Below are 18478 nucleotides of genomic sequence, written 5' to 3'. Positions count from 1 at the left end.
AAGGGTAGTGGGGAAGCTGGGGTGTTGCAGGTGTTGGCAGGTCTTACTGGGAGGATGGTAGTGCTGAAATCCTGCCTCTAGTGCTTCTCATGGGTGAATGAATCGTTGAACATTGGCATTGAAATGACTGTTATTACACTCCAGAGTGAACGCTCTCTGGATCAGGAGAGGCTGAATCAAATGCAGCCCTTTGCACAGGGTCCGAGTGAAGAAAGTGCGACTGAAAATGAGCAACCTCCACATGCCACTGTGGCAGGTTGAGGCTGTACAGCAGTCGATAAGCGACACTGCTCACCGGAACTGCTTGTTTAGGAATATTGTCCCAACCCAAATTTACCTTCTGCTCTCAGCCAGCTCTGTGCAAAGCCTGGCCAGGGCCTCGGAGCAGCCATGGCTCTCCTTTAGGCTGCCAGCCTGACGGCTCCTTTCCAATGTGCTGTTAGGTGGTACTCACCAAGTGTGAGTGATGCTGCTGAGGAGCTTGAGCTGTTCTGCACCAGGCTCAGCTTGGGCAAAACTCTCACTGAGCCAGTTTTACCTGGAGAGTGAGGGTTAATAACCCCCACCCAAAATAGGCACCTTTCCAGAGGACTCTGCATTGAGGTCTCTAGAATTTGCTCATAATTACTCAAACTTTTTTGCCTCTTTTTGTGCATTCAGTTTGGAGTTTCTCAGCTTATGTCTCTATAAGCAGCTACACAAAAACTGAAAATGGCACAGTGGCTGTGGCACGGGGCTCCTCACCAGTGTGTCCCGGGGTGGGATTGTGCCCTCTTGCTTGAGCAACTTGTCCGTGTTGTGACAACAGGTTTGCTCCTTTGCAGATCCTGGCAAGCTGGCCGTCAGCTTTGCCAGTCTGTGATCATTGGGATCATGGGGTCTGCAAGCCCATACAGTGCTGCTTTACAATAAATCCAAGGTCTTGCTTCCCAGGTTTGGGAGGGAAGTGCTTCATCTCGGTCCTGTTAAATCCATGCACTGGTGACGTTATAAAGCAGGTGTGGTATTCCTGCGGCTTTCACGTGCACGAGTTCACCAGAAAATGAATTTTCTGGACTTGTTAAGATCCTTTGATAGGCTTGAAAACCCCATCAGGCTCCTTGCCCTGTGTGAAGCTACACATCCTTTGTTGCAAACAGATCTTTTTGAAAGCAATCGATTCAGCTACCTGACACCACCTGTGCATGACATGGCTGCGTTCCCCCAGCTGCCTCCTGTGAACCTCTAGCAGAGGAAGGGACTGTCCCTTGCAGATGTGTCCAGCGCTGGGCACGATGGGAGTGAGCAGGCTTTTAGTGCTACCGCAACTGAAATATCACACGGCAGCGCTAAACCATATGTGCATGCTGTGTGCGAGTTAGGGAGCTCGCGCAAAGCCTATAAACCAGTGCCAGGGATGATAAAGTATCTTTCATTGCTGATCTGTTTCTCCTGTATTTACAGGCATTTGTACGCTAGCTATTTTTAGATTAGTTGTCGCTGTTATACAAGGGAAATGGTGTAACATTCCCCAGATGCACGAGAAAAGGCTTTTTCCAGGGACCATGTTCTGATACTGGCTCAGTTAAGTGAGGTCAGAAATGTGCCGTGATGGCAAAGGTGTGGCAGACGGGAGAAATTTGCTGAGAAACTGCGGGAAAGCAGAGAGGTTTGTAACCCGTGGCAAAGCTGCTTCCAGACCTTTGAATGCAGAACTCTGTAGAATGGAAGAAATTCCAGGGTTTAAAGATTCCCTTTTGTAGAACACCTGAAGTTAACACAGTTGAGGATTTACTCCATCACAAAATGAGCGCGTGCTGCTTCTTTTTATGATCGGGTGGCATTTTACAGTCATTTTGCACTGAATAAATAAAGCTGAAGGTGCTGGATAATTAATTAAAAAAAACCAAACAAAAACCAACCTGGTCCAATATGTTGAACATGGAGAGAACCCGTGCCTGAAGAAACTCAACGGGCTCAGAGGACTCTGGTTGCCTGCCAACAACTTCTGCCCCCAAAAACAAAGAATGGGAAGGAGGTAGCAGGAATGAATCTCGCTCAGTGTAACCCAAGACTACAGCCTTTCTCATTCATAAATTAGCAAAAGGCTGTTGCAGCCTCATGGGCTGGTTCCATTTGTTTGTCCTGCGGCACTGTAGGTGTGCTGTGCCGTAAAGCTGTGTGGAGAGCGAGCCGAAGCTGATGTAGAAGGTCCTTTTTACTTCCCCAGCTCCAGCACCGTTTCCTGCGTTCAGGTTTAGCCTGTCACGAAGCTGCTTGGCTGGAATACAGATCTGTCTGACAGCTGTGCCCATCAGCAGACAACTTCATTAAACCTCATTAAGATGTCATTTCTCTGCCTTATTTCCCACCTCTTGGCTCTAATTAAAACCGTCTCTCTCTGCATCCCAGGCGGTCCTAATTTTCTCTGGGTACCTTCTGCAAGTTTTCTCCCTTTACGACCTCTGTGAGGAAAATCCAGCATCTTAAATACTGTTTATCCAGCCTGTTTGGAAAAGACAACTCTAGACTTTTTCCTGAAGCATTCCCAGAGCATCCAGCAGAGATCATCGCCTCCTCCCAGGGCTGCGAGAGATGTATGCTGAGGCTTTGTTTACTCTCTCACACTGTCTTTAAGGACTCAGTTAATGCGTTCTTTCCCCTTGGACATGATAGTTTTCGTGGTTGAACTGGGTGTGTCTGAACTGGGTTTGGAGGGTGCCACACTCAGACTGGCCACAGCGCAGTGGTGGGGGTGTTTTATCAGCGGGGATACCCTGGTTGGCTGAAGAGCAAGCGGTGTTGGGTGTATTGAGCTCCCCAGTCTTTGCCAGGTAGTTTCTGATTTGTGCAGTCCCAGGTTTGAGTCCTGGATTTGTATTTTAGTGTCTAACGGTGTTGGAAAATGCTTGCTGTGAAGGAGGGAGGAGGCTCGGAAATGGGTCTGTTGGCAAGAGGTGGGCGTGTTGCGAATGTGTAAGGAAGTACAAAACCTTTAAGGATTCCAGGTTTTGTTGCAAGACTTATTTGTGTGTCCTCCCCTGGTATTTATGGCCCATCGACACACGTTGCATCCATTTTCTAAAGATGACTGAGACTGCGAGAGGGGCAGGAGACGTGTCAGTGCCGAGAGGTACAGCGAGAGATGGAGGCATGGATTCTTAATCCCTGCATCTAAGGCAGCCCTTCGCTGGGAGGGGATGCTGGGCAAATCCATGAACGCTCTCTGCTCTGACTCAGCCGGGGCTGCCCGGTCGCCTCCTCGATGGCCCTGCTCTGTGAACGCCTACAAACCCCATGCCAGTGCATTTTCAGCCCGCCAGGCCCTGCCTCCTTCCCTACCTTCTGTTCCCCTTTTCATTACACCCCCTCGTACAGTAAAGCCTCCCGTCACGCTGCCATTACTATTATTATTGCAGATTTACTGCACTTGCAGAGTGAAGTGATTGCGGTGACAAGGCCCAGCATTTTTCCCTCCTTCCCCCCGCGACAGCTTGAAATCAAGCCCTTCATTTGCATTTACATGATCTTGCTGTGCAGCTTATGAGATCGGGAGATTTATTTGCTACTTAGCTTGATGTTTGATTACACTCTAAGAAGGCAGTGAGCTACAAAGTGCAGGGATACATCAGAACTGAGCTACTGAAAGCCTCTGGGGGACAGTAACTCAACATCAGGTTTAGGTAGATGAGAAAGGGAATGTTCAGTGTTTTGAGAAAGGCAAATTTGATCAGATTTTTTTTTCTTTAAAGGTGGAGGGAAAAACTTACTTTCCCTCTCTCAAAAAAAAAAAGAATGTTGTTTAGAAAAACACACCTGAAAATCTGGATTTGTTAATGCAGAAGAAATCCTAGCAGGGGCTGGTGGCTGCTGGGCTGCCTGCCGCTAACTGCTTGTAACTTCCCCTTCCAAGAAGATTATTAATAATAAGTTGGCAGTTATCTTTGAAGCTTTTCATAAACATTAAAGGTCAAAATCAAAGGAAGCTTTGCTTGATGAAGGATCACAAAATCTGGCCCTGGCTTATTAAGCTTCAAAACATTCCACTGAGCATTAATCCTGCTGTAACAGTGGGGAAACTGAGGCAGGGAATTAATGTGTCCATGCAGGACAGCAAAGGGAATGGAGTTTGGACTGGGGAGAGAAGCGGACCGTTCCGCTCAGTGTTCAGAGTGGGAGACCAAGTTATTACAGTGTCCCACAGGAGTGCGAGAGTCTTCCAGAGGAATGGGTGATGGTTGGGCCAACTGCTGCCCTCAGACTTAGTAAGAGTAAAGCGCGAGGATCTTACTGTGAGTTTAAGCCCTTTCACTACAAAGACTCTAGATAGGTTAGAGAGACTAGTAACCCCAAGCACGTCTACACGCACGTTCCGCACTAACTTCTGCTCCTTGCTGACCTGCACGGGGAGCTGTAGCCTTAGCTAGAAACCTTTGAATGTCAGGTCTATTGGAAAGATTTTTCCCCTCTAGGAGCTACGTTTTGCATAACGCTGGCAGCAGAGGACTGCACGGACAGGTGGGACACAGGGGTCCCCCTCGTGGGTTAGATATGGCAGTTAGATAAGGCAGATGGCACTTCCAGCCCCGGGTTTTACCCACCCAACCCCAGGCACCTGTGTGCCTTCCCATCTTCTCTGCTCATGGCGGGGCCGTAACGCCGATAACTGAGGGCCACACACCCGGGTCCCCGACACAGAAACCCATGTCTAAGGAAAGCCGCCCGCTATCTGGTACAGCAGCTTCACGTGCAAACTGTTTGTACTTAGCTTTTAGTCTTGAAAATTGCCATGAGATACACTATTACAATTAATCATTAAAGACTTAAGAAAGAGTATACCCCATTACATAAAAGACTCCAGCGATGATCTTTATCCAACTTGTAAAATGGGCAGACTTGATGCGACTGCATAATTTTCCTCTCATCTGCACAAAATCATGAATGCAAGTCATACTTTGAGCCTGAAGTGAACACTGTGAGACCAGCCTATAATTACCAAAACAGAAAAAAAGAACAGCATTTTCTAATGAATGACAAGCCACTAGGTGGAAATCTAATTTGGTCTAATTAAGCAGCCTTTGTGAGGATTTGTCTTTAGATGAAAAGAGGGAGCCAAAGAGATCTAAATGCAAATGAACTCTATCATTTTGGTTTTAAAGGGCCAGAGAGATATGAAAGTACTTGCGTACACAATACTTTCATTTGTCTTCGTGGCTGTATTCACTTTCTAGTTTTCTGTTGAAAAATTCTGTTTGCCCCAAAATTCCGAGACATTGAATACTAGTCACTCTTTAATAAGAGAAGAGAATGTGCCGTTAGAGGGACAATTTTAACAGTAGGGTACCACAGCTGTTAAAATTGCCTTTCTCCGTAACAGGGCTGCTTCTTTCTGCTGTTTGAAAGTGGTCTTGGGGAAAAAAAGAAGGTGCTCTTTGCTAGGGAGCCAGATTCCAAGTCTGCCGCTTTCGGTGTGTGGCACCGTGTAACTCTTGGGTCTTTGGAGGCACCTGCTGGACCCTGAGCTCCTCCTCAGCGCCTCCGTGTCAGTATGAATTACTTGATAGCATTGATAAATCACCACCTCCTTGCCCAGTTGTGCTATTTCTGCTGATTCTGCCGATAGTCTCAGCGCTGGGAGCAGGCAGCCCAGGTACAGCCCCAAAGGCTGAAACTCACTGAGGTTTTTGACTATAATTGAGATGGAAATATTGAAAACGATCTTCTCCTGCTCTATGAAATCTGCTCCTGACTTTAAGATAAATTTGTGTCTGTGTAAGGTTTCCTGCCAGCGCTGAAGGTCAAAGAAGCGTATGCGTTTCTGTAGTGGGTGTCACAGCTTGTGAAGTTCACAGCAGCCCCCGCTTGCCTGCAAGCCCTGGAGAAGCAGCGTGGTCTGTAGTCATAAGACAAAGCTGCTGGCAGGAAGGATGGGTTATTCGGGCTAGATAAAGACGGGTGCAGTTTGCAGCTACCGCTAGACTGAGGTCTTACCAGTACCTGTTCTTTCTTGAGCTACAACCACTATTCGCCTCGAAGGGGGAGTGAGCCTAGGAGATTTGAGGACACGTAGGGACAATGGCAGAAAGGTTTGGTACAGCATGGGGTGATCCTGGAGCAGCTGAATGGAGAGACACTTCCCTGAGTCCTTGCTTTCCCTATAGGCAACCTCAGGGGAAAAAAGGAGGTGTGTATGAACAGGTCAGGGTGGGAAAATCAGTGGAATAATTCTGTCTTGAATGTGGCAGCAGTTCTGGGAGCTTTGGGGAGAATGTGGGCAGAATACTTGGCCAAAAAAAACTATTTTAGCAACTTTGAATTTGACTCCCCAGAAGGATGTGGTGCTTCCAGAGAGTGGCTGGAAGGGGTATAGTGGGACTGTCACTTTCCAGAGAATCACAGCCTTGGGGATACCTGCTGTGTTGCAAACCTTGAAGTCAAATTCTGTCTGGGAATGCTTTTGCTGTGTCTGTTGTGTTCAGCAGGAGCACTGAGGTTTAGCTGAGAGCAGGGTGTGGGTTATTTGAGGACTGAGAGAGAACATTCTTTAAATATTAAAGAACGGGACAACATCTTAAAAAAAAAAAAGTTTCTGTCCCCTTTCAGCAGTTATGACCTTTTCTCTGCGCTTCATCCTTAGTAATATCTGTTCTATAAACCTCCCCCATCTGCTACTTCAAGAAAAATCCCCTTATGTTCTCAAGGCCAGATGTTATCTCAGATTATGTCCAGCACAACTCAACTTAGTGAAGCTGCTGTTTATACCATGTAATTTGCTGCTGGCTCCTTCAACTCGATATAGGTAGCTTTAATTTTCTCCTTCTGCATTTCTTTGGGGCTATAGAAGATATTAGTCTAAATGCTGCCAGCATAGCATCCATAGAAGCCACAATGACATTAAAGGAGTTGAATGCAAGTGAGAATTCAACTGTGGGCCCTTCCAAGCAGACCGAGTATGGCCACAGTCCCAGTATAGCAAAATACTTCCCCAGTGGCACAGACCTCTCATTCTTAGGGCCAGATTCAATCCCTGGCTGCGAATGAGACACTGGCTGCCTTGAGAGCTCCCTGTTATTTCACAGCAGAATTTGCCTGAAGTCAATACACTTGTGGTACCTTTTAGAACAAAATATTCAAATATATCACTCTAACAGACAACTTGTTAAATTTGGGCAAACCCCTAGTTCAGGAATCTCTCAGCTTTCACTCAAGGAGAAACTCTAATCTTCGATCACAGATGCAGGAACTTACCAGCTTCAGTCACCTCATGTACAGAATAATCTCCATTTTCATTAGAGAATAGGTAAAAGTTTTTGCTGTTAAAAAAGGATGCTGTTTCTTTAATGTAATAAAACCTCAGCAGGACAGAACGTCTTTACTAGACTATCCCCCACTATTCCCACAAGAAATCAAATATAATCCTATTTAAGAAGCTTTAAATAATTTTGAGCTTTCATATTGACTTATTAAAATGCAGCTTAAAAAACGCCTTCCTTGCAATCCCTTTACAAGGGTCAGGGATATAAAATTTGAAGAAATATGATTAGTAGATCAGTTAGAAAGATATATCCTGCAGCTTCCAATTTTATTATTTAAAATGCCCTTTCAGAGGAAAAGGTGATTCTGTAAAATGTGGCACCGTCTCCCTGAAGGAATCTAGTCCCAGGGTTTCCAGTCCTACCTTCTCCGTTCAGCACCCAACACATCTGCTAGGTTTTTCTTAGACCCGAAGAGCCCTTGTAGCTGGGGTAGAAGAGCTGGTTTCTGTGTCCTCCTATTCTAGCAAAATAGAGACTTCTCAGGCTCTAAGCACAGAAGAAGCCAGTAGCACTTGTGGCTGTTTGGTGCTCGATGCACAAGACACAGTGATGGCAACAGGGAGGCAAATATGCCACCGAGGACAGACAGAGCCATGAGCATGGGTACAGTTTTGGCCCACAGAGCCTTTTACTGCCTGGAAACTTGGAGGGACAAAGAGCTCCTGTAACCTTTCACATGTTGGTTGGAGTGGGATGAGACCCTTTTTCACTTTCTAAACACTGGGAATATAAAATCATAGGATGAAACAGGGATCCTGCTGTGCTGACTTGAACTCTCCGCAGGGTGAACTGCATCTTATCCAAGCAACAGCTACAGACTCCATTAGTGTGTCCTGAGGCGTCCAGGCAGAAATCTCCTTCCAACAGATTTCAGTCTAGTTGCCCATGTTCAGTCCTATCAACCTGGGAAGAACTGGGATTGTAACCAAGAGCATTTTGGAGCACATTGCTAGAAAATTTAGCTGGAAGGTGCCACGCAGAGAAAATTGAGTCAGTTAGAGGTTGTCCTGAGCTTCCTCTCTGCAGTTCTCCTGGGATTAGCAGGGTTGTATGGATGTAAATGATGAGACAATTTGACCACCGCTCTTGAAGTATATTAAATACAATGAAGACCCAAATTGTGCTGTCAGTTAGACAGAACTCCCATTAAGCACAGAGGGTCTTGTGCTAATGCAAGAATCTTCCCAAATCATTTGCTCTGTCCTACAGCAAAATGTATTCAACATGCTGAAATTTAACTGCAAAACCTGGCGAGCAAAATCACACCCTGCCCATTACACTTAGAGCCAGTTACTGTGAAATCCTAATGTGTCAGACTTTCTCTGGGAAATAAGGTAACTAATAACTTTACTCCTGCCTAAGGCTGGACTTTGGTCAAGGCTGTCAAGGTTTCTATGATTTTCATGTGTTTTTGAAAAAATATCCATGATTTTGACACGTTGGGAGTTCTGTGTGTGAGCAGGCAGGGAGCTGTAATAGCTGCACTTCCCCGAGAGCTGCAGTGCTCAACCTTGGGCTCTCTGCAAGAGACGCCAAAGGGCCCTGAACCCACAAGTGCCTCTATGTCTTCAGCTCCCCAGGAAGTCAATGGCAGTCAAATGTCATTGACTGCCGGCAGGATCTTGCCCAGAGTTTTCTCCTGTGGCAGAAAAAGCAGCAGTGACACTAAAGGTGAGACCAGCAAGCACTGGAGAGAGTCTGAGTTGCCCAAGGGGTTGTCGTGAGGTTTTTCCCTGCCCTGCTTTCCTAATTTTCTACATTTATGACAATAATTTTGCAAATGGGCTGAAATAGCACTGGGAAGTAGCTGCCAGTGGTTAAAAACTATTGTTGCCTATGGGTTGATCTCATTAATGGTGCTAAAAACATGGCAAAAGTTATCTGTCTTACAAATTAATGCTCGTTATCTTTGCAAGATATATATATTTCTAAAATTCCCCATAATCCTACATCTGACTCCCTCATTGCTTTCCCCACCAAATTTTCTCGATACAGTTTCAGCTCTGCTTTGTTCTATTGTTTTTCTCTCCAGTCCTATTTTTTTTTTTTTTTTGAAAGGCTGGAACATATAAGGGGTCAGATACTGCTCAGGTGACGTACACAAGTGGCCCAATTGCTTTCAAAGGGGCTACCTTGTGAGGCAAGCAAGAGTTGGCTCCAAAAAGTCACTTCGTAATTGCATCATATTTGCTAAATCAGATGTTTCACGCGCTTAAGAATTCTCTATGTTCCCTTCGTGCTCAGCCATTACAAAAGGCTCCTGCTCTGTTGGAGTTCTGACCCATATTTTCTCTGCTGCAGTCCAAATCTGGTTGCTAAAAGGTAAAGAGAAAAAAATCTCTGTCTCATCATATCTCTCCCAACCCCTGTTCAGCTGCTGTGGTATTTTCCTTCATTATGCTGCTGCCTCAGACTGTAAACCTCTCTAATTTCCTACATCGCAGCTATTTATTTAAATGCTAACTCGCATTATGAAGTGATAATCCACAAGCGCAGGAGATAATTTATGAAGCATTTAAATTAAGAGGAGCAGCTAATTGGGAGCATGTGTCTTATAAGCCTTGCTAACACCAGAAAACTACAAATTAGGGAGAAAATGGAAGATATTTTTATCTTGCTTTTTTCTTTTGTAATGCACTGAGGAAAAATATTACCATACATCACACAAACACTGCTGTTCACAGAAGTCTTCTTTTCTGTTCGCTTCATAGTTAGTCGAACACACAACACTCGTTATTACAAATTCCTCATTATAACACACAAAATAATCTTTGCTCTCAGAGAAGGTAGAACGAGGTGGGGTTTTCTGTCTCCAAATAAAGTGGAATAAATTTTCCAGGAAAGGTCCCCTTCTCAGCTATACACATTAATTTAAAAGAGCAAAGACTCCCTTGTTACATAGGGATGTTAAAGTGCATTTAATTTAGGATTGCATCGTGCTGTAAGAGTTTTATAGGTTTTTGTTGAAATGAGAATGAGCATAAATGGCTGTGAATCAGGGAAAAGCAAATGTGCTGCTGCCACCGGGCTGGAGGGAATGTATTTTGAATGCCCTGTTCAGGTTTTGGCACCCAAGTCACAAACTGATTTCACCTCAGCTTTGCAGTGGTTGATTCATAAAGACTGATATTGGCCTGTCTCTGGGTAGTGCTGTGCCCCACGATGTGTGATTCCCAGAGTACAGCTGGATGATGGAGCTGGCTCAGTAAATGCTGCTGGGGAAAGGAGGGTTTTGGCACCCAGGCCAAGACAACAGCACCGGGGAAGGTGATAACCGTCCCCAGCTTGAAGTTCACAATCGTGCACCACGTTCCCTGGGTTTGCTTTGGGAGGCTGTTGCCTCAATGGGGAAGGTGCAGTGCTGGGTGTCCTCGGGAGGCAGCTGCTTTTTCCTGAAAGCATAACACCCCTCTGGTTGCTTTTATGGATGTCGGTGCTTTGATCAGAGGAAATGGCTGGGATGTTCTCCCGTAGGAGCGGGAGGGTTTCTCCACACTCCCCAAAGAGCGTCCCGGGCACCCAGAGGATTGCATTAACACAGCCTAGAGGGCACTCATGGGGTACGGAGAGCGAAGCTGACAGTAAGGACCACCTTAATATACAGCCCTCTCCCAGCCTTCAGCAACCACTTTAGAGTAGTTTCCAGTACAGTTCTGTGAGATCTTTAGTTAGGATCCTCCTTTACTAGGCAACCAGTTCTTGTGGCTCCCTTGTGTGGTTACTCGAGACAGATTCACTGTTAGAGTAAAATATTGTGCGCACACTCTGCCTTGCAGGGTGCTTGGGAACTGCAGCCAGGGCCTTGCACGGAGGATGCTCTGGAAGCGTGTGTGTGAATTCAACCCCTATACGTGACTGCATGTGTGTGCACTGCCTGTCTAGAAAATACCTCGCTCGAATCTTTGCATTCCTGTTTCTGCTCTTACAAATCTCCTTTTACATGTATCCTGTCAAAAGCAGTCAGCAAACAGGCGCTGGCATTATTGGAGTTGCTCCTCGATTCGAAGGAAACCATAAATCTGAAACTTCAATCATATCTTTATGATCATTCAGCAAACAGAGATGGAGGATTTATTCAACATGGGATAGCAAAGGGGAAACTGCAGGGGGTTATTGCAGGAGATATTGGTTTAGCTAAGGCAGAACTGCTCCCTCGGGCCTCTCTAGGGCCGAGCCAATGAACAATGGCACCAATGACAATAACAAGGCAATTATGGGGAAGAGGGTGAGGAGGGGGTAATGCTTTGTTAAAGATAGAGGTAAGATTCCAGCATGGTGTCTCTTTTGTGTGCTTTGGAAACTAAAGGATGGTGTGTCTGCCTGGGGTGGTCTTATTAGGAGGTGGTGATCCTAAAAACACAGCAAGTGCTTAAAAGAGCCTATAGCTTGTGTGTGATTGTGCTGCTCTTAGGAGGTTATGAAGATTTCCTCCCTAATTAAACAGGGCTGGCAATAGGTTCCCCTAATCCATGGTGCACCCCAGGGCAGGAGATAAGTACCTAAAGCTCTGCTGGCAGAGGTTTGTGTCTCTGGCCATAGCTGATCTTGGGTTTTCTGCATTTAGGACTAACACTCGTTCCTGGCAGGGGGCTCAGGGGAACTCCCTTTGCTGGGGGGACGCTCAGACCTTCACCCCAGGCTGGCCACAGTGTCGTGCCACAAGTGCCACAACAGCCCTTCCTCCAACTTGACCTGGGAAGGCTGTTTTGAGGTTGCTCAGTGACCTGGTGCACAGCTGTGCATTGCTCCCAGCTTCATATTTTAGATTATTTTTTTAATAGCTGTAGGCAACTTTCAGAAGCCTGACTAGAAAATGAAGCCCAACCTTTAAGTTTCAAATACAAAAAGATTTTTGAATGCCATAAGCAGGTGTATCTGTGTCTGCTCTTACAGGAGTCAAACTGGGGCAGTGCCGGAGGCGGCTCCCCTGTGGTACCCCCTGACTTCACCGGGCAGCGACGCTGGGGTCAGTCGTGCCCGTGGGCCTCCAGCAACAAAGTTTCCTGAGCGCAAAATGGGAACAGAAAAGCTTTGGCACAAAGGGGTGGAAATGTTCGTGGGCGAGCTGGATGTTGCCACTCTGCCAAAAGATGGGTCTTGCATGAAATTTACATCTTTTCAGGGTGCGTTAGAGACAAATGTCTCTTTTTAAAAAGATGCAATTGTGCAAAAGCAGGAGCCAAGTGATCCGTCCCCACCTGCCCGCCTCCCCTCCCGTTCTTCTCGCAATTTTTCCTCCCCCCTTTCCCTTGCGAGCCCCTGAGCAGTTTGTTTTTGCCTGCAGAAGGAAGCTTGAAATATTGCAAAGGGGGTACAGGCAGCGCTCCCTGCGGCCCTGCCCCTGATGGCACGAATGCAGACATAAAATAACCCAGTGCCATCAGTAACCTGTCGCCAAAGCCCCACTACGAGGTGAGAGTTTTCCTCCCTGCCGTGGCTGTTAGCTGCAATGTATTTCTCCCTGCACTAAGCACCGTCTTTCCCAGGGCTGCATTACAATGATTTATAAACCCCATTTCTGGGGAGAACTAATAGATCAAAGTGAGGAGAAGGAAAAGGAGACATGAGCAGCTGGAAGAAGATATTGAAGCATGAAACAAAAACAGAAATGAAAAAGTAGTTTGTGGCACTAGTGAGTTGTTCTGTGCTGCACTTCTATTATTGAAAAATAATAGGGGGAATCTGTATTTTAATCCATTTTTTAAAGAGACATTCAAGTAATCTGAAAAGCTCTTCCTAGAGCCAGCTTCCTTTTGTGTGCTTGTGCAGTTCTTTCAGAACCAAACGCTTATTTTGCTGTTTAGCCCTTCCTTGTCTATTCACGTGTCATTTTTAGACTTTCCATGTTTTAAGCAGCATCTAGATTTTCTAACAGGGTAAGAGAAAGCATCACACGGAGGACTGATGCTCGGCGGGACCTGAGCCTAGGATGTGCTTGTTCCTGAGCTGAGACTTGGTCAGGTTTTACAAAGGGACTTTGTGGGCTGAGAGCGGGGTGGCCACTGAGGTGCTCTGCCTTTGTTTCTGTTTCCTCTCCTGCACAGTGGGGATGAATGAACAAGATTTGTCATGTAATTCTCAGCGTCAGTCAAGTTACATCCCGACTGAACGGAGCCAGGAGTACAGACCAACGCTCATCTCTTAGTTTTTACAATGATTAATGCATTAGTGTTTGCAAGAGCTTTGGAGATAAGAAGCTAATTGGGCTTTTGCATGTGTTCTGCTTGTCTGGTTCAGCCACCAGACATCCCTGGCTTCAAACATAGGCAGCGGTGGAGAATTATTATGAAAGTAACCATAATCCTTGTGCAGCACTTCGTATGTTCAGAGGGCTGCACAAACCTTCTATCTACAGTTTCCCCACATGGCACGTATGTACGTGCAAACATTATACACAACAGATGAAATGCATCAAATAGGACAAACAGCACATTTGGTGGAAAACAGACGTGTGTGGCAAGACTGCAGGGGCTTTTCTAAGAGATTCTACAAAGCCATGAGATGGAACCTGATGAATTATCCCTAGGCATGTTCCAAACTTGTCTGAGGTTTGTAGGTTTCCATTCAAAGTATTTTCTCTACATTCCTGTTGTTTGTCTTGTTTAAATTTCCACTTTCCCTGGCAATTTTCTGTTGCCAGTTAACGCTGCAGCATCGTGTTAACTTTAGGCTGGCTGGTTTACCGTGGTTCCTGATTTGTGTTGCATCCTTTGGTGTTGGTAAAACAGCGTTCCTGGGGGAATGCAGGTACAGGGATATATTCACGGGCATGTATAATTGATACTTCTTGCAGATAACACAGGAAGCACGCATGTGTTGAACGTGCTCATGTGCCGGCTCTGCACAAGGGACATCTGTGCTTGTTCGCACGCAGGAGCAGCGTGGGCAATGAAGCAGTGTATCTTCCTTTTGGTGACTTGCCTGGAGAGGACATGTCTAGCGTGGTGTTCAGGAGTGAACATCCATTCTGTGATTCGTTTTTAGCTACATTTCATAACTAGCAATGTGTGAGCTAAACACTGCCATTTGCAAGACCAACACCTGCCCATTCAATCAGCCTGAGATGACCAGCGTGCTCACAGCCGAGCCTGACGTTTAGCTCAGGGCTGTGATCAAGAGCTGAGTGAGTTAAAATGAAAAAAAAAACCGCTTTGTTGTTTGGATTTTTTTGCTCATACCCTGTGAGATGCAGTCTAACACCCTACTCAAAAACACTTCAAAACAGAGAGGTCATGCTAAGATGTTCATCATCCCCTTCCTCCTTTTGGCTACGCAGCCACAAACAAACACCGCTCCACTGAGCCACGAATCTGGCACTGGTGTCGTAGCTGGTACCTGGCACGGTGGCACACCAGGCAGCTGCAGAGTCCTGTTATTTTCACTGCATGGATCCTGCTTACTGCTGACCAGAGCTGCCTCTTCCACAGACCTTGCACTGGTAGCTGCCGACTCCATCCCCTATTACAACAGGCAGAAAAAGCTGTCCGTGCTCTAATATCTATTGTAACCCTTCTAAAACTACGACAACATCTTTCTTCTGACTCCCTACGGCCCAGTGAGCCTTTACTCTTCTTCTGTTCCCTGTCTGCAGAGAGAGCTCGCAGGATGAAAGACAGCCAGGAAGGTAGGGAGAGCTGAATGTGGACTAAGAGCTGCCAGAGGAATATGAGAAGAGAATTTTGCCCTATAAGCTTTAATAAGGTGGTGGGTTAAGAGAAATGCAGCTAGGGAGAAAAATGGGGAATGTTCTCTCTCCAAATGGGCACTGCTTCAGTTTGTAAAAGCACCAGGGATTCCCCATGTGGCTTAATTTATTATTTTCCCACTCGTTAAATGCCAAAACAATAAAGCAAAATCTATTGTTAGCTTTAAAATGCAGGTGATTTGCATATGGCTGTGATAGTCCTACTGCTGCCTTCATTTAAACTCAGTAAGCCGAGGTACCTTTAAAAATTATGACTTGTTTTACATTTAATATACTGAACTATGTTAACATAATATTAAGGGGCTGACTTCACAGCTTAATTGCCGATCACGTAGAAGGCTGCTTTAGCAGAAGCATTAGTCTGGCAGTGCTGTACGGCCTTATACGAGAGCGGCTGGAGCAGCAGCCTGCACAAAGGGGCCGCAAGCTGCTCCTTCCCTGCCACGATGCTCCCCCGAAGAGCACCCTGGAAACCCAGAGCTGTTTTTACTCCACTGCTGGTTTACTCCCTTGCAGTGGAAGGTATTTGGTGCCCATTGCAGAGCAGTGCCTGTGCACCACAAGCAAGACATAATTGTACCCGTACAAAGAGGTATTAGAAAATCAGGTGGCTTTTTTCCCCATTCAGTATGATTTTGCAGAGGGGAAGGAATGCACCATTTCTTGGCAGAGCTGAGCACGTACTGTACTTCCCAGCCTGGGGTCTCCAAGGTTGCTGTAGGGAGTTTGTGCAATTCTAGTGTTGTTATTGTGTCTTCTCATTTTCTTCCTTGCTTATTTGACCGTTGTTTGCTTCAGGCTGAATCCAAGGGGGCAGGTATCAGGAATGGGGACCAGGTCCACAAAGGCTCTTAACCTCTCCTTGAATTCAGAGCTTGTGACAGTATTTTGGTCAATACAGTTGGCTAAGGCTGCAACCCGGTGCTTGGGAACGGTGAACTGCTGCAGGTTCCTTTACACCTTCTGTGTTTTCGGCAGGCTGAGCCGCTGGGCCAGCACTCAGTGGCAGGGCATCACCTTTAAGGAGGGAGCTTCTGCAGATGGCTGACTTGTACTTGATCCCCAAACCTCCAGCAGCAAAGTGGCAGACGGTGCTACCCTTCCTGTCCACTGTGTCAAAAATATAATTAAGGTCCAAATATTACCCCAAGATGTGTCCAAAAGAAGAGGCACTCATAGGCTTTTCAGGAGCTGAAGAGGTATCCAAGCATTACTGACTACTTGCATCCATGTGTGTCTGACTTCCGCACATGGCTCCAATTTGGGAATTCTGGACTCATTAAGAAAATTTGCTTTTCCTCTCAGTTAAAAAAGCATATAGATCGACAGAGATGTACACCAAGTTCTAGCCCTCTATGATTTAAAAGAGCAAAGTTATAGGCCCCTGAAAATTGAGGTTTATAATAGAAGCACTGGCAAACCCTTAACTACAGAGAAGCTACCAGGCGTTGCAGCAATAATTGGGAAGGGAGGGGAAAAAAAATCACACTGTGTTTTTCAGTGCTTAGCTAAGAAATACAACAAGAGAGTTTATTGTTTGCAAAACACAGCTGCACTGCCTCAAATTGGATGGAAAAACGAACCCTGATAATTTATTACACCCCTAAAGTCACAAGAATGTACCCATAAATTACTTTTTTGGAGGGGGAGGGAAGTGGTACCACTGTAGTCCATTCTGCACAACCTACTTATTAGTATCATAATTTATTATTATTATGCCCTGCTGCAAATAGAGAGGCAGATAAAACTCAAATCTATTAAAACAACCGCTCCACTTTCTCTGAGCCACTGAGGGACACCATTCCAAAGGAAATGAGATAAATTACTAAGATGAATGTATGAGTCTTGCATTACAGCACATAGCTTGTATATATGCAAGAGCAGGGGGATAATTCAAGCAAAAAAGAGTCACGTTAAGTTTTACCGTTCAGGATTCAACACAAAGGGATTGGAATAATATCAAGTGGTCAATTAAATATTTCTAATGTATAGATTTTTCTTTTTTTCCTGAAGATCCTAAGTGTTAACTTGGAATGAATGTGCAATGCTGAAATAACTGCCCTGCTTCTATTGCAAATATACTTGGATCAGCATGTATTTAAAAAATAAGCTTTATCTAGCTAATGTGAGGAAGTAGACACTATACTGAATAAGTCTGAAAATTATATTGATAGAATATATATATACATATATAAAAGTGGTGCTGATGAATTGCAAAGCTGATTTGAATTTAAGGTTGGTGAAAGACATTGCTCTGCAGTCCCAGAAGGGCAAAGTGTCAGAGCCAAAGGTGCAGTTACAGGGTTCACCACATGCCTCTGCTAATGGGTTTCAGATAAGCCAACAGGAATTTTGTAATATTTTTCCTTCTCTTCATTTCCTTCCACGGTAGTTGTCTGGACCAATAGTTTTTCATGCTGTCTTCCCCTCCCCTGACGCATGGATGGATTAGCAGAAATGATAATTGTATTGGGAGGTTATTGCTCATTGTCCTCTTCAGGACACAGGTCAAATGCCTGTTAGGTTATTACAAAGTCAGGATGAGTTTAGTGCTTTTGGCCATGGTCACTGCGATATAACAGAGCCCTGATTCTGGAGGCTGCTGGTCCAGAATGAGTTTGGGTATAACTGCCAGGTCTGCGGATAAACCTAGCAGCAATCTTCTTTCTACACAGACAATTTGTAGTTTTCAGTTTCATTTTTAAAAATAAAGGAAAGAGTCGTGTGATAGAAGTTCACACTGGACTTTTCTAAGTAATAGAAGAGTTGTGCAGGTTTAGCTGGCTTCACTTTTATGAATGCTGGGGATTCTCAAAGCAGAGTACATGAGACACAAAGCCAGTGAAACCTCAATGGTCCACAATGCAAACAAACTTAATGAGAAGAAAAGAGTCAGCAATCACTTCATCTTCCCCACAAAGCCTGCTGCTCTGATGGGGGAAAACAGCATCCAGGCCATGCGGGAAGACACCAAGACTTTGTGCTCTTGGTACCGAGGGTGGGGGAACAGGAGGGATTGATGAAGGAAGGCAATGAGGCCACCCACTCGCTGTGATACTGCACATTTTTGTATTTCCAGACCGCTGCTGGCCTGCATCAATCCGTACATCACATTGTTACTCCTGCACACTTGCATGCTGGTAGCAACTCCGTGTGTGTCTGTGTCTCTCTTGAATGATTCTCTGCACCCTTTCATATTCCATGTGTTGGCCTCTTTTTTGTGGGGGGATTACTCTTCATATTGATGGTTGTGGTTCTTGGAGTGAAAAATTGAAAGTAAATAAAATTATTTACTTTCTGAGTGAAAAGGTATATGAAACACACACATAAAACTTTATTTAACGCTGCTTCAGGTTTGGGCTTGGACACTTGCTCCTGCAACTTATCTCTTAAATTGTTTACGTAAGAACGTGAGGGAAGAGAAGGCATGAATTTGTTCCACCTTCGTTTGAATGTCAATTGCCAAATTCAACAATTT

At 45.4% G+C, this 18478-nt stretch overlaps 1 protein-coding gene across 1 annotated transcript in view; it reads right to left on the bottom strand.

Annotated features, from left to right (window-relative positions):
• The window catches only part of CFAP77 (cilia and flagella associated protein 77), a 61704-nt gene that overhangs the window by 26159 nt on the left and 17067 nt on the right, over positions 1-18478 (bottom strand). The gene's annotated exons all lie outside the window — the stretch shown is intronic.

The sequence above is a fragment of the Rissa tridactyla genome, chromosome 14 (genome assembly GCF_028500815.1).
Source record: "Rissa tridactyla isolate bRisTri1 chromosome 14, bRisTri1.patW.cur.20221130, whole genome shotgun sequence".
Taxonomy (NCBI): Eukaryota; Metazoa; Chordata; class Aves; order Charadriiformes; family Laridae; genus Rissa; species Rissa tridactyla.
This window is presented reverse-complemented; position numbering and strand designations above follow the sequence as displayed.